The 15,489-nt window shown below is 43.2% G+C and overlaps 1 protein-coding gene across 1 annotated transcript in view; it reads left to right on the forward strand.

Annotated features, from left to right (window-relative positions):
* The first annotated feature begins 4,929 nt into the window (after nt 1-4,929).
* Nucleotides 4,930-15,489, forward strand: part of GHR (growth hormone receptor) — a 114,861-nt gene continuing 104,301 nt past the window's right edge. The window contains exon 1 of the mRNA XM_066339786.1: nt 4,930-5,114. The gene's annotated coding sequence lies outside the window, so the exon portion shown is untranslated. The remainder of the gene's footprint in view (nt 5,115-15,489) is intronic.

Here is a 15,489-nt window from a genome sequence, read left to right on the forward strand (position 1 = left end):
CTACTTATGACAGAAATTTAGATTAAAAGAGAGCTTCTCTTCTTTCAGCTATTCCTTATTCCTTACATGAATAAAGAACATTAAGAACATGAAGGGAGGAAAGAAGAAGAATTAACTTCCCCCTGCATGAAATTTTGACTTGCTATTATCCTAAAAAAATAGTTTTGATGGAAAACACAGTAAACACCTAAAAGACTAATTTATTCTTTATAAGAGTTATTACCTAAGTTTCACACACTGTCAGTGGATGTCCTTTCCTCTTAAGTTTTCTAAAACCATGACATGAAGGGGGAAACACAAATTCATTTGAATCATTCCCTAGCTCATTTCCAAAAGACTGACGTGCTCCTTTTACATCCCCCATTTTTTATTGCCATCTAGGTAAGATCGGTAGACATTAATTGGAAAAAGGTGTGTTGTATTACGAAAAACTATGGATTCATAGTCCCTGTGCTTGGGAGGCAGTAACTAACACCTGTCCTGTTTAATACTTGCATCAATGACCTGGAGGAGGTACTGTGTACTCTGGACAAGTGTGCAGATAACACCACACTGGAGGGATCGGTCAATGTGGGCAGGGCTGTCTTACAGCAGGACCTAGATAGGCTGGACAAGCACGCTGATGGGAACTGTGAGAAATTCTGCCAGGACAAATGCAAAATCCTGCCCTGGGGGGAAAGAAGCCCATGAAGTGGTATTGAGAGATTTTGTCAAACTGGAGTGACCCAGTGAAGTGCTACCAGGATGCCCAGACCAGGAGTTGGAGCATCAGCCCCTCAAAAGGATGCTGAGGGACAGAGCTCTTTCAGCAGAGCTGAGGGACAGAGCTCTTTCTCTTCCTGGAGAAGGGAAGGCTTTGGCAGCACCCTAGAGCAGCTTTCCCCTACTACAAGCAGGACATTTAGAAGACAGAGCCAGGCTCTCCACAGCAGTGCATGATGGACAGAGAAGAGACAATGGGGAGAATGAGAACTGAGGAGTTCAGAGAGAAGAAAGGAAACCTCTTGACACACAGGACTGTGAAGCAGTGGAGCAGGTTGCAGATGCTGTGCAGACATGAAAGTTTTTGAAACCCAATGAGGTAAAGCCCAGCAAGATTTGCCCTCTTCACTGACCCTGCATTGAGCTGGAGGTTGGACAGGGAACCAGTCTCTTTTGGGCCCTGCACTTTCTATGTTTATGATTACGTTAAACAAGAGGCCAAGAAAATAAGATGATAGATTTAAATTGCAGTTATGAATGCAGAATATGAACAATATCTTGATTTAATCTGTTTTCTGCATTTTTTTCATGCAGCTTTTAAAAATTAAACGCTTTTTGTAATTAGTATAAGTAGTTTTTCACTCAAGAGAAACATATCCATGCTCACTTTAACCTCAAACCATAGGAATTTTAAACTACTCAGACTTACTTAACCACCTTTTTTCAGGCCTCATGTGAAAGCTCTGCAGGTAAAGCAGTATTAATTAAGAGTGCATTTTCCGCTACTGTGTTAGCAAAATATCACTTTATTTTCTTTCAATGCAAACTGCTAGACAAAGAAACCTCCTTTTTTCTAGCATGGACCTTGGATGTGCACCCCATTATACTGACCAAAAATATACGAATTAATGGCAACTACTACCTGTTAAATCAAGCCACGTGAGTTTTGATGACAGGCTTTACCAATACAGCTACCTTTACATTGTAAAACCTGAGATTTTAGCCAGTGCTTAAAGTAGGCACTTACTGACAAGCAAGTCTGGCAGACATTACAAACAGCACTTGCTTCAGAGTGCTTAACAGTGAAGGAAGCTCTTTCAGATGAATTATCATGAACTGAGCTCTTGGAATCCTATTTGACACCCTGTTGATAAACACTGCATTATACACTATAGTAAACAGAGAGGAAAAGCAGATTCAGACATCCTTTTGTCTTCTGTGCTTGGTCCCAGAGCATCATGCTCAGGAAGGACTGAACTTTCAACACACTGTTTGAAAAGGAGGGAAGCAGCAACTGCATGTACAGAGAAGAGGGTAGGTTAGGCACCTCTGGATATTATGTCAGAACAAATGGTTCAGGTATCTTTACTGAATGTCCTCAAGCCAGACTTGCTTTTCCAGGCTTTTAAAGGAGATTGGACAGAATTTGGAAGAGCATAATACAACATAAACCAAAAAGTGAAGAACATGGATGAAATCATACATAGTTTTTTAAAGCAGATGTTTCCTAACAGATGTATAAGAAAATACAACCAATCTCTATATTGTTGCTGAGCTAAGATTCATGCTTCATAAGATCCCAATCTTTGGTATTTACTGTTAATTTCTCTGGGCAATTTAACTACTACTACAGTCTTTCAGTACTAAAACTAGTAAACAGTTTAATATCCCTTGAAATCCTCCAAGGAAACTGAGAATGATAAGTATTAAAAGACAGATTTAAAAAATTATTTTAGTAAGAGACAAGCCAAAAGACCATTGACCATTTATTATGCTATTTATTTGTATTGGAACAATTGAGAAAATTTTAAGTGTTTATCCTACACACAAGTGATACTCAGCTTTGTGCTTCCACAGATTCAAGGCCAGCAAGATAATGTGGAAACTCCACTCTTACCTGCCTTGTCTTTCCAGCACCCCCAAACACACACAAACTTTCTGATTGAAAATTACTTTGGCTGCTTTTGCCTAAATCTGGTCTTGTTGGCAGTGTACTGTGTTTGACATTAGTTCCCATGAAAGTAAACCACCTATTGTGAAGAAATAAAAAACTTTATCTAGTATAGAGAAAGTTCAGGTGGCTGTAAACCTAGAATATACAATAAATCTATGGATTTATTGTTATCCAAGTTTATTTATACATATAATGAGTGAGCAATGAATTATTTTCTCTGGTTTATCCACGTTGTATTTTACATGTTCAGCTCTCACTGCCACTTGGTTAATGCAAACCAGTTTGTCATACTCTCAGATGTTATTATGTTATAGGAATACTGTATTAAACAAACCCCATAAACATCTCTAGACCTGGAATCTCCCCTTACATCACAGTGCTTCAACCACAAAACTATCTAAAACTAAGGGCCAGGATCAGATCTGTGGTTGCAATTTCCAACACAATGAGTTATTAATAATGCTTTGCCATAGCTTCAGCACAAGAGGTAAGAATAAAAGCCCTCACTAACAACCACTAGTTTGGCAGCACAGGCATCTCCCAGGAGATGTGGGTATGAATTCCCTGAGCAGTGGTAAGAAATGGAACTTAATACTCTTCACACATATATTAATGCAAAGACTATGGTATTCCTTGATACTGTTGGGAAAAAAAAAATCTGTTTCTGTGATTTGGAATGAGGAAAAGGCAAGAGATTGTTCTGGGGTAACAAAAAGGAAAAATAATCTGTGTGCCTTTAGTTTAAAACCTCAGTGATTCTTTTGTCATGTACTTATCAACATTTTGATTTAGATTTTAATTCCCTTAAATCAGTTGGAAATTGATGAAGCCACATCTTACAGTCCATCTCACTACTGGTACACACATTCAGCCCCTGGAATCAATCACCCTGTTAGTTCTGGGCAGAGCAAGCCTGGATCAACAGCACAGTTGAAGACAGATCACTTGCAGCTGCAGGTCAGTCTTTGAGGAACACCAGCTTCCTAAGGCAAGCAGCTCCCTGTCTGAGCTGAGGGAAGGGCAACACTGACCCAAGCAGACAGAGGTGCCAGGAACTGCACTGTTCCCAGCCATTTGAGTCAAACAACTTCCATATGTCGGCACTGCTATTCCTGTACACCAAACAGCAGAAATCTTGGGTGATATATAATTCTCTTCTATTCCCAGTTAATTCAAAGGGGGCTTTGTAACTTACTGAATTATTGTGAAACTTTTACAACCCTGATCTGTGGTGCTCTTATCCCACCATTGTTTTATGAAGAAACCAAATGCTGAGCCATTTTGATGGTGAGGGACACACACATGACAGAGGGTCTGCAAGGGCCTTAAAGATGTAAGCGTCACTGCTGAGGTCACCTTTGCACAAGTGGGTCTACTTCTGGCACTTTATCAATGCAAATGATACCTAAATAAACTGATGACACTACGCTCCTTTTTAATGTTTTCTTTCCTAAACTGTTTTTCAGAAATCTTTTATTGTTTTAAGAGAACCCCTAGCAGACGCTCTCCGTTTTGCTGTAGCTCCCTTCTGCAGTCACACTACTTAGCCCTGTGCGTACACTGCCACACACCTGGTCGCGGAAGGTGTCTTCATCCTTTCAGCCGGTCCAAGACCACTTCCCTTCCACCTGGCAGCCGCGCCCGTGCCACGCTGACACTCCCTTCACCCTAAAATCGTGTTCGCCGCCTTCCTAACACGAACGCGATTGCTAGCCCTGCTGAGCCCCTGCCCCAGGCCGGGCCAGGACCCCGGCTCTCGGCCCCGATAGCCATCGCGGCTGGGATTGCGGGCACGGCGCGGAGCTGGCGCCGGGGCCGCGCTCCCGCCCGTCCGGCCGGGACGTGCGCTGCAGTAGCCGCCGTCCCCCTCTAGACGGAGCCCCGCGGCGCAGCCAAAGTGCCGGCACCGGCCGGGGCTCGGGCCGGGCGGCGGCGATCCCCGAGCCGCCCCACCCCGCCAGACACACTCCCCCTGGGCGCTCTGAAACCCTCCCCGCGGCGGCCGGGCCGGCAGTGAAGGGGTGAAGGAGGAGGGGAGCACGGGGCGATGGCCGCTGAGTGCCCCGCTCCCCGGCAGGGCAGGAGAGGCGCGGAGCGGGCTGCGGCAAGCGAACCGAGTGCCAACGCCGCTGCTGCCGCCGTCGGGGTACGGTGCGTGCGGAGGGCTGTCGAGGAGCGCTGCCCACCGCCCCCTGCCCCGTGCTGACCTCCCTCGACTCGACTCCGCTCCGCTCGCCGCCTGCCCCGCCCCGCCCCGCGGGAGGAGTGCGGGCTCAGCCCGCCGCCCCGCCGCTCTCCTTCGCGTTTTTTGCTTGTCGCTGCCGCCCCAGAAGTTGGGGCCGGCCGCGGCGGCCGCTCGCTGAGGCGCTCCCATGGTGCCGGCGCCCTCCATAGGGGGGGCACTCCCGCTGCCGCCCGCAGCGCCGCCGAAACTTGGGGGAAGTTTCAGAGCGAGTCGGTGAGTATCGGGCGGCGGCTCCGCGCCCCTCACCGCCTCCCGCCTGGCGCGGCCGCGTAGCGGCTTCCCCGCCCCCGGGCCGACGGGCTGGGGTCCCGCTCCTGTCCGGCTTTACCGCCCCTCGCCCGGGGTTGGCGGGGGCTCTGTGAGTTTGCCCCCGGTCCCGGCCGGTGTCGGAGCCGCTCCGGGAGCGGAGCCGCCCGTGTCCCGCTGCTGTGGGCAGCGCGGCGCCGGAGCCGGGCCGGGACCGCGGCGTCAGCTCTGGCCGGGGCTGGGACGGCGGGCGGGGGGCGAGAATTCCTGTCACGTTCCCTGCTGTGGGTGATGGAGGGGGTGCCGCTGAAGAGAAACCTAGCCTCGGAAATCTGGAGAAACAGTTTTCTTCAGAGAAACCCTCTTTTCTGTGTGGACTTGGATCTAAAAAGCAGAGCTAGGAATGGTTGATCAGCTGCCAGCGTCGCAATCTTTCCCGTTGTAATAGACCTAATCAGAATTTTTCTTTTTTATGCTTTACTGCAGTTTATACAACAGTTTATACAATCCCTGCAATTCTGCTGCTTTTTTTAAAAATGCTGTTTGTCCATAATTTTGTTTCTTATTGTGTGTCATGCTGTAAGTATTGCATAGGATTAAAAAATAGAGAATGTTTTGAAAACCAAATATTGCTGACATTCTGAGCAGAAGTGTGCAAACAGAGGGGTTGTTTAGCAGAGGAGTAACTAATGGTTTTTTATATTAATGTCTTTGGTTAAACTTGTTGCAAACTCATGGAACTAATTCTAGAGATCAAGTGAATCGATGTGAATTCGTAACTCATCTTTTCAGTACAGTATATTTTGTTTAGAGTTTAGTGTATTATTAACTTTATGATGTTCAATCACAGCTTAACTTTTCTCTTTGTGTAGCAACTGCAGAAGACCTACATCTGGTCATCTTTCTAGTCATGATTAAGTCAGAAGTAGGAACAAAGCAATTAAAAAACTAGCCCACTGCTTGAGTTGGATCCAATCTTATTAATGCTTTAAGCAAATATTTACTGATATGAAAAATTGAAATTATTTGTCAAGGTCTTTTTAGCTTAAATCTGAAAGACTCTTAACTATAGCATAGACTGGGTTGCTCACATCAGCAATGGAAATGTAGTTTGGCATAGAATCAATTTAAGGAGATTTGGTAAGATGAATTTAAATGCTGGCGTTTATTTAAAAGTTGCTACTTAAAATATTGAGATTAAATACATTGCAGTTGAGATGTCTTGTGGCTCTGGGTGATAAATGTAAGTATTACTGAAAGTTATCCAGGCAGCTTGAACTGTTTGAATAGGAATGTGGTGTCTTTCATCTCCACCACATCTCAGTCTCGCATTACTAGAATTGCTACTTGCCGTGTTAATTCATGACGTTAACATGTTCTAATAGTTATAGAGGATTGACAAACAAGACAGCTTGCAATCCTTCTGAGGAGTAATTTCTAACATTGCCAGTAAATGGTACTGGTATTTTCATCAACTATATAACTGCTGAAACTTGCACTAATGTAGAGAGAAGTTACAGACACCCACCAAATACTTTGAAAATCTCTGAGTGTGGTAAATCATTGTTTTTATTACCATGGGCTGTTTCCTCTCCTAGTCTTGATGTATTTGCACAGCACAGTGTAGCACTGTTCAAGTGTAAAAAATCAAGGGCTCTGTAGAGGCAGCCCACAGCACTGCTCCCAGAGAGTACATGGGTCTCTGTGCCACGCTAGTTGTGCTGGGGAAATCTATAGAGTTCAGTTCTAAACATCTTTACCAACTGAAGTAGCGTGTAATACTGTATATGACCTCTTGTGCCCTCCTCCAGTAAGAAATTATCAAAACCTCTGTAGGCAAATCTCCCATTTACAGATTGGTACTATTCCTTTTCATGAACTGGAGACTGAGGAAGTATGAGTATATAGTGGTCCTTTTAGAGCGTAACTTCCACTTACAGGGTCTCTTTTACCTGACTGTATGTACATGTCTAAGCACTTATATTAACTGGACCTAGGCCTTGCTCCTGTTAAGTTAAACTTTTGCTGCAGAAATTGTGTTTTATCTTGTGCTATTGAAAGGAGCATTGAACTGAATAAATATAACATCATAACATCATTTGAAATGCCAGATTTCCACAAATAAAATAGAAGCTGCAAATATTTGTTCTTAAGAAAGCGGTGTAGGCAGAGATACTTTGATTTTTTTTTCTCTTATTAAAAAAATAAGTGCTTTATCAGACACAGCAGCACTTGCTTGCATTCAGGTCAGTTGAAGATCTGGCAGTCTTCAGGCATGTGTCAAAACTATTTGACAGCATTGCAAGTGAATAAAAGTTATATCAATAACAAGAAGGGGGGATAAAGCTGGTGGGGTAAGAAAAGGCAGCCTTGCCTTTCTTGCCCCACCAGCTGTGAGGTGAGAAGTGTAGTAAGGAGTCTACTCAGTCCCCATGGGAGTCCTTCAATGATAGGTTAGCTAGAGGGTCAGGTTTCTTTTAAATAAAGGGTTCTTATTTTGTTACCAATTATTTGTCTGATGGAAAGACAATTCTTTGGCCCAGTGGAGCTGAGGTAGTAATTCTGGGGAGAGGGCAGTATGAGGAAAACAGGGAGAGAGGTAGTAGGGCTGCTACTTCGGTGTGGCGAAGGCGAAAGGCTGATGCAATGAGATACTAGCTTGGCAGGAACAGATTTATGTCAGGACTTGAAGGAACACTTTGTGCTCGAATTGTTTATCACAAGGGAAATCTTCCTTTACCGTATATGAATCTTAGTTTAAATCTTTGTATGAGGTGAGTGTTTGTTTACACATCATTTTAGTTCATGAGAGATGGAACAGGCATCCTCTTATCAAAGAGCTGGTTTTCAATGTCTGAGAAACAATTTTTCCCAGAAAATTGTAAAGGCTGTTTTCTGACAGAATTGAATGTTGTCCATATCACATGTACTGCAGATTGTGAATTGAAAATACATTTAAGTACATATTTTATTGACCTCTAGAAAGCATGTATTCTATTGAAAATACCTTAATCACTAAAATAATTTATTTTCTTCACTGTTAATAAGTTAGTATAAACTTCAAAAATGCTTCACAGTAGCAGGGTGGCTTGCAATAGGGTGGAACTTAATGACTTACTTGAACAACATAATGTACCTTGCTATTTGCTGGGCATTTCACGCGTTGTGAGGATGCAAAAGACTGTTAAAATTACTCTTATTGAAGGAATAACTGCTGGAAAACACAATTGGTGGTGGATGTATGTGCACAGACACTTGGGTCAGAGTAACTTTTCAGATGTAATATTGCCCACTTTGTTACCATGTACTCAGTAGCTACAGGAATAATCAAGCATTTCTGAATTTTAAAACTCCATCTGCCATGCTATTCGTACTTACCATGCTAATTTAAACCGTTTACATTTGTCTTTTGACTTGCCAAGAGATCCAGACTGCAATGCCAACACCGATACCTACTAAATCATGTTCAGCTTTATAAATTAGAGTTACAAAAGTACTCCTGTTTGTAGTGACACAGTCTGCAGCAGAGTCTTTTGTCCTGCTGTGCCCATGCTAGCAGTTAGGTTTTGTGGAAGCGATCCGCTGCATGGGATCATGGTCCTGTGGAGGAAGGTGATACAGGGCTGCATGGAGAACTCTGGAGATGTGGTGGAGACAAAAAACTCTGCATGGTGACTGCTGGTAAGAGGACATGAAACTCTGGTAAACGTAGCAGAAATTTTTAACCTCTCAGCATTAAGAGAATAAACACAGCACCCATTCTATTGGTGTGGAATGATTTATGCTTGCCCGTTTCTCCTTTTCTGTAGCATTCAGTGAGACTCAGAGCATTAGTGGGTTACAGTGCTAGACGTGTTCGGCCTCTGCATCAGCCATGGAGTTACTACTGAGGATGGGTTCATAATGTGAGAAACTGAACTCAGAATGTGCAATGCAATGTGCAATGATGCTTTGCTGGCTTTGTGGCCATTAAAATAGGACTTTGTGTGCATTTAAATAGGACATTAACAGAGTTGGAGATAATTAATATTTAGAACTTCGAAAGCTGTTTAAATACTGTCACAAATCCTTTATGGTCTTCAAACTTTGTTTATAAGTGGTCAGTCCAAACATGAAATACTCTGTTGGATGCACAACAGTAATTTTATACAAAATAAAAGTCAGTAGTTAACAGACAACATCTCTGAGGGGAAGTTGGAAAGAGATTATTAATAACAAGTAGAATGTTACAGCATTCAAGTATTTAAACAGAATTTGAGTTTTTACTGCTTCAAGAGAAAACGGGATCAGTGAAACTCCATATTGCAGTAAATCTCTAGGATGCATTGGTGGTTGGTAGAAACTGTACTTGTGTTAAATCTGTGGATATCTTTGTGCCTGACCAATATGCAGAAGTTTTGGGGTTTAATCCATAAACAGTCTATATATTCAACCTCATTGGTATAGCCAAACATCTCCCTTTGTGCCTGTTGGAGTTTGGGGATTGTCTGACCATGGAATACAACCTGTAGGACAGAAGAAACAGACTGAAAGCACAGTCACATTTTATTCCCGCTATCTCAGTTAAATGAGCATGAAGTCAGTTTCTGTCTTATGTGCCTGTTTCCCAGCTGCAGCAAGCAGTCTGATTTCTGCTATATTTCATGTTTCTTTTTTTTGCCTGCGTTTTTCATAGGTGTGTTATGTTAGTGCTATCTAGAGAATGAGTTGGCTCTCTGTCATTGCATGACTGAAAATACTGCTTGAATTTGTTATGGAATGCTTATTAAACTGTGTTTGCTCAAGAGCCGTGTTATGAGCCTGCTTTATAATTGTTCTGAGCAATGCCTTGTTTACTGTTTCCATCCAGAAGAGCTTGAACTGTTTGGTGTTTTGATAGTTTGTGGCATTGCTAGTGGCTTTATGTGATGCTATAAAAAGTGAGTGAAAACAAGGCAGGATTCCTTCGAGATGGTGCCTCTTGTCCCTTGTTTTGCATGTATTGAAGAAGACTGGTTGTGGTTACTTTGGGACCAAACTTTACCTGTTCTGCCAAGATTAAGGAAGATCTGATATGAGGACTGAGAGAAGAGTAATTAAAAGCTGCTGTATCTTTGGGTTTCAATTCAAGCCTGTTAAAGTGTACCAGGAGTACTGTGGAACTTTTACTTTAAAATAAACCACTAAGAAAACCATAGCTTTCATAATGAGTGTGACAGTTCGCAGTCAGACAGAGTAGCTCTAAGGACTAAGTCAGATGTTAAGTAAACAGAGTAAAATATAACATGGTCAGGACTCTGCCAGGCCAGCTCTTTGATACAACACATAGATCAAGCCTGGTGAGCTGTGCCGATGCTGGGGCTTTGGTCTTGTATGTTGAGTCCTGGCTGGTTTCGGGCATAGAATAGGTGAGTTGAGCCACCTGAAGGAATGGTTTGCAGGGTGCAGTGGGAAATTCTGCTCTTTGTCTAGAATCTGTTTGCAGGTTTTGGCTGGGGCACACATATAACTGCAACACATGCAGCTGAAACATTACAGGCTGGTGCTTGTTCCAAATAGTGCCAACCTGCTGGTCCAGCATGTGTGAATGAGCTTATCTTACAGCTGCAATGTTTTTGCGGTAGGATCAGAAAGCGTGTGTGAGACAGTGCTTTACACTTTTCAGCTGTGATTTCTGACCTTTGGAGAGTGGCAGTGAGCCTCTGGGTCTGCTCGTGCTGGGTGTTGCTAACAAACACTGCACAGGAGAGGTGCTTGTTACATGATACGGTCACTGCTGGCCGCTGTGCACCAGCCAGTTCTGCTGCTGCAGGACAGTGTGTACAGCACCAAGGGACTGCAGCCTGAGAGGGGGAGAAACAGCCCTCCACTTCCCTGTGAGAAAGGCTATTTTTGTGGAACTGTGTGATGAACTCTGGTATCTTCCAGCTCTGAGGTGCTTTAATTAGGATTGCCATATCAGTTGAGAAAACATTTCAGAAGAAGAAGTCACTGTTGTTAAGAAGCCTGTGCCTCATTATCGTTGGTTCTTAGGTAAGTATTTTGTTTGAACAGCTAATTTCCTTGAAATAATGGGTAGCTTTGAAAAAAAATATTCTTTGGTTGTACTAGGTCCAAATTTTTTTAGCAGCATATAATTTCGTCCACCACAAGGCACACACAAGTGGGTTAACTACAATGGGTTCTGTTTGATGGTTCTCAGGGGTCTAGCTGACCACAGAGGTGCTGTGGAAGCACCTCTGGAAGGTGCTTCCATTAAGGAAGCATGGCATTCACCTCTTTGAGTGGTGTGAGGGGCCTGCCTAACTTGCACTGAAGCAAGAGGAGCAAGAGTATGTGCTTTATACGTCATTGTAAAGCTAGCATGGCTTTATATGAAGGTGTAGTCTTGCCTGACAAATTTGGTGACCTTCTGTGATGGAGCTACAGGTCTGGTGGACAACGGGAGAGCAACTGATATTGCTTATGTGGGCTAATGCATTTTGGCACTGTCCTGCAGGCTATCCTTGTCTGTAAATTGGAGAGATGCAGATTAATGGATTGGCCACTTGGTGGATAGAGCTGGCGGGATGGCCAGCTCAGAGTTGTGGTCAACAGCTCACTGTCCATGTGGAGAGCAGTGGTGTCCCTCAGGGTTCAGTCCCGTACTGTTCCACACCTCTGTCAGTGACATGGGATCAAGGGCACCCTCACCAGGTTTGCTGCTGACACTGAGCTGTGTGGGGCACTCGACACAGGGGAGGGAAGGGATGGTATCCACAGGGACCTGGACAGGCTTGAGAGGTGGGACCATGCAAACCTCAGGGAGTTCAGCAAGGCCAAGTACAAGGTCCTACACCTGCATTGGGGCAATCCCAGACACATCCACAGGCTGGGCAGAGAAGTGACTGAGAGCAGCCCTGTGGGGAAGGACTTGGGGGTGATGGCTGATGAACTCAGCATGAGCCAGCAGTGAGTGCTCACAGCCCAGAAAACCATGGGAATCCTGGGCTGCATCCAAAGGAGCATGGCCAGAGGGTCAAGGGAGAGGATTCTGTCTTCTATTCTGCTCCTTTGAAACCCCACCAGGAGCACTGTGTCCAGACCGGGTGCTTCCAAGTTAAGAGGGACATGGAACTGCTTGGGCAAGGCCAGAAGAGGCCACAAAGCTGATAAGAGGACTGGAGCACCTTCCCTAAAAAGACAGGCTGAGCTTGTTGGGGTTGTTCAGCCTGGAGAAGAGAAGGTTGTGTGGAGACCTCATGGCAACCTGCCAGAATCTGAATGAGCCTACAGGGAAGCTGGAGAGGGCCTCTTTGTCAGGACTTGTAGAGGCATGAGAAGGAGTATTGGGAACAAACTGAAAGAGGGGAAATTTAGGTTAGATATAAGGAATAAATTCTTTACTATGAGTGTGGTGTAACAGGTTGCCCAGGGAAGCTGTGGATTCCCCAGCCCTGGCAGTGTTTATGGCAAGGCTGGATAAAGCCTTGAACAGCCTGGTCTAGTGGGAGGTGTCCCTGTGCTTGACAGAAGAGATTTGGGCTAGATGATCATTACAGTGCATTCCAACCCTTAATATTTCTATGATTCTATGATTTTTCAGGCTTATGGTGGATAATGGTATACGACCCGTGTCCAGCATACAGGGGAATTAAGCAATATATATTGGCCCTTGTATCTTTGATCCAGCTTGTGGTGTAGATGAGTGCACTTAATGCCATGCTTTAAGTGCGGAAAAGTAACATTGTTCACTTTTGTACCCCTGTGTTTGTTGTGGCCCATTCTATTGCCTTTTTTTTTTTTTTTTTTCAAATATAGAAAGATAATCTTTTATTAAGGTAGTCAGTCAAGTGTATCGTGAAAATAATTTCAGGTCCCTTTTCCTCTCCGGTTCTACTACTGCAGGTGGAGGTGAAGAGCTCTCATCATAAGAACCGAAGAGAGCTTTGTGGAGCTAGTGTGAATAAAAAATCCATCCACCGAAAGGAAAGAACATAGAATTTAGGAAGAGACACTCCATCTGACTAGTTGTTCACATTGACATTGAATGATATAATGGGAATCTTCATGCAGAACCTTCTCTAGTCATGCTCCTGTTTTCTTTGCTGAAGTTGGAGTGCAGATTTTTTAAAATAATTTTAAAAACAATTTTGGCTTATTGTTTCAAAATCCAAGGAAACAGGGAGCCAAGTTAACACAGGAGATCTTCAATTTGAAGAGATAAGACATTTTTCACAGTGTTAGAAAGTGTTCAGTGTTTCAGTTTACTAAATCATGCAGAAAAGGAGAAGACGTTGAAGGATCAAGAGCCAGGAACTGCATATAGATTCTGGATAAATTGTGAAACAAAATGGAGTATGTGTAAGTAGGAAGACCAGGACATGAAAGCCTGGGGAACTAGTGATGGAAAGACTGAAGTTATAGGCTCTGAAGCATTTGGTTCCACTGTCTTAAGTGGACATTTCTGTGAACACATAAGTGAACATTAGGTGGCCAGTAATCAAAAGAACATGTTTAACACCAACAGTAATGATTTGTTTAAGGATGTTTGAGATGGCTGGACTAAAACACAGTAAAAACCCCAGCTTCCTCAAAATTATTTTAAAATTCTAATGTAATTTGAATTGCACCCAGAATTATATTTTCATACTGATTTAAATTTTTTTAAAGTTATTATTATTGTAAAGATTATAGTGTTTCGTGGATAGAGCTGCGCTAGGAGTAGAAATATTTTTGGTAGTATGGGACTGATTTTGTCAGTGGCTTGCATTGCTATGCTTTCCAAATGGCATACTGGTTGCAGTATTTTTTAGCAGCCTGTCAGTGCAACAGCATGTAAAAATAGAGGGAACAGAAAGACGGTATCTGATGCCATTCACCTACTCATTTTATACCTGAGCTTAATATATTTTAAAATATAAAATATATTAAATATATTTTATATTAACCGGAAAAAGATATATTTTTATTGGTTTTATATTTACTAATGCTGGACTATGAAAACAAAATGCAAGCTGTCAATAAAAAGAACTGCTACGAATTGTTGTTAGGGCTGAAACAAAAGAGCTCTCTCTCACTAGTTCCTCTTTTGTCTGGAGTTTTTGAGCTTCTAAAAGGTTCCTTCCACGGAATCTCATCTTACAAGAGGCTCCGACTGTTTGTGTCAACTGTTCATATATACAATCCCATTTATAAGAAGCAGAGCTGTGGCTTTCTGGGCAAAAGAAGAATTATCTTTTCCATTTCCTGCATCTCAGACATGTGCTCTGACCAAATATCTTGAAAATTAGAGAAGTACATTCATTCCCATTAAGATTGAGCAGTACTACAGGGCAGCATCCTCAGCTGTTGCTTTGGGGTCTGCAGGTCATACTGCTCTCTCTTCTCAGGACTTTTCATTGTTGCTTCATATCCCAGTAGAGTGGTATTTTCCAGATGCTCTGATGCTAAGAATGCCCTATGCTAAGAATATAGATAAGTCCTGTTACAAAATGTTACTAAAATACCTGATCAGAAGAAGTGTGCTTGTTTACAGGCTGTGCCTTGTGGATCCTTTCAGACAACACAGGCTGAAACCAGCTTGGGGAAAGTGCTATATATGCTCAGCCAGAGATGGCAGCTGTGGCTTCAGCTGATCATCCAGCAGCCTGTGAATGCAGCTGTCACCCCCTGTTCCTCACCAGCCCCTCTCCCTTTCCTTCTGCTGAGCAGAAGTTGAAGTCTCTCTGAGTTTGGACTAATGTAGATGAACTTAGCAACTGGTGTCCTCCAAAACTAGAGAGGCAGATGATGATCTAGCCCATGTGTTGTGTGTCCATCGCTATGAGGCGGGCAGAGCTGCAGAAGCCAGTAGAAGTGTGGCCCCAATGGAGGTGGAAACCTGCTAATAGAGAAGAGCAGGAAAGCTGAACAAACAACTGTATTCATTAAGGCACTGGGCAGAAATGAGGCTTTTTTTCAGGAAAGATGAATGTCAATCTATGTTTTGTTGCATTGGTACAGTTTGTACATGAGTGACTGGTAGTCATTTATGGGTGCTATAGTCACACAAACAGTAGTGGAGGAATTTGGGCATAAGAAAAGTGACAAGAAGAAAAACCAAAAGGACATTTAATTGGCTAGTATTGATACTTTACCTTATGTAAGTTTTCTGGGATGCATGAAGGGACTGAGACATCAAATAATTCTAGCAATGTAGATCAAGGATGGAGGGTAAATACTTCTGCCTCAACAACAGTGATCTTTTGTGTGTTCTGCATTATAAATAGTTGCTTATCAGCAGCTCTGGTTTTTTGCATTGACTTCTGATCCCTACTGCTCCTACCATTCATTTCTTTGTCTTTGTCTTGGCAGAGCACTTCAGATACTACAGGAAAGAACT

This window comes from Sylvia atricapilla, chromosome Z, assembly GCF_009819655.1.
Source record: "Sylvia atricapilla isolate bSylAtr1 chromosome Z, bSylAtr1.pri, whole genome shotgun sequence".
In the NCBI taxonomy this organism is placed as follows: Eukaryota; Metazoa; Chordata; class Aves; order Passeriformes; family Sylviidae; genus Sylvia; species Sylvia atricapilla.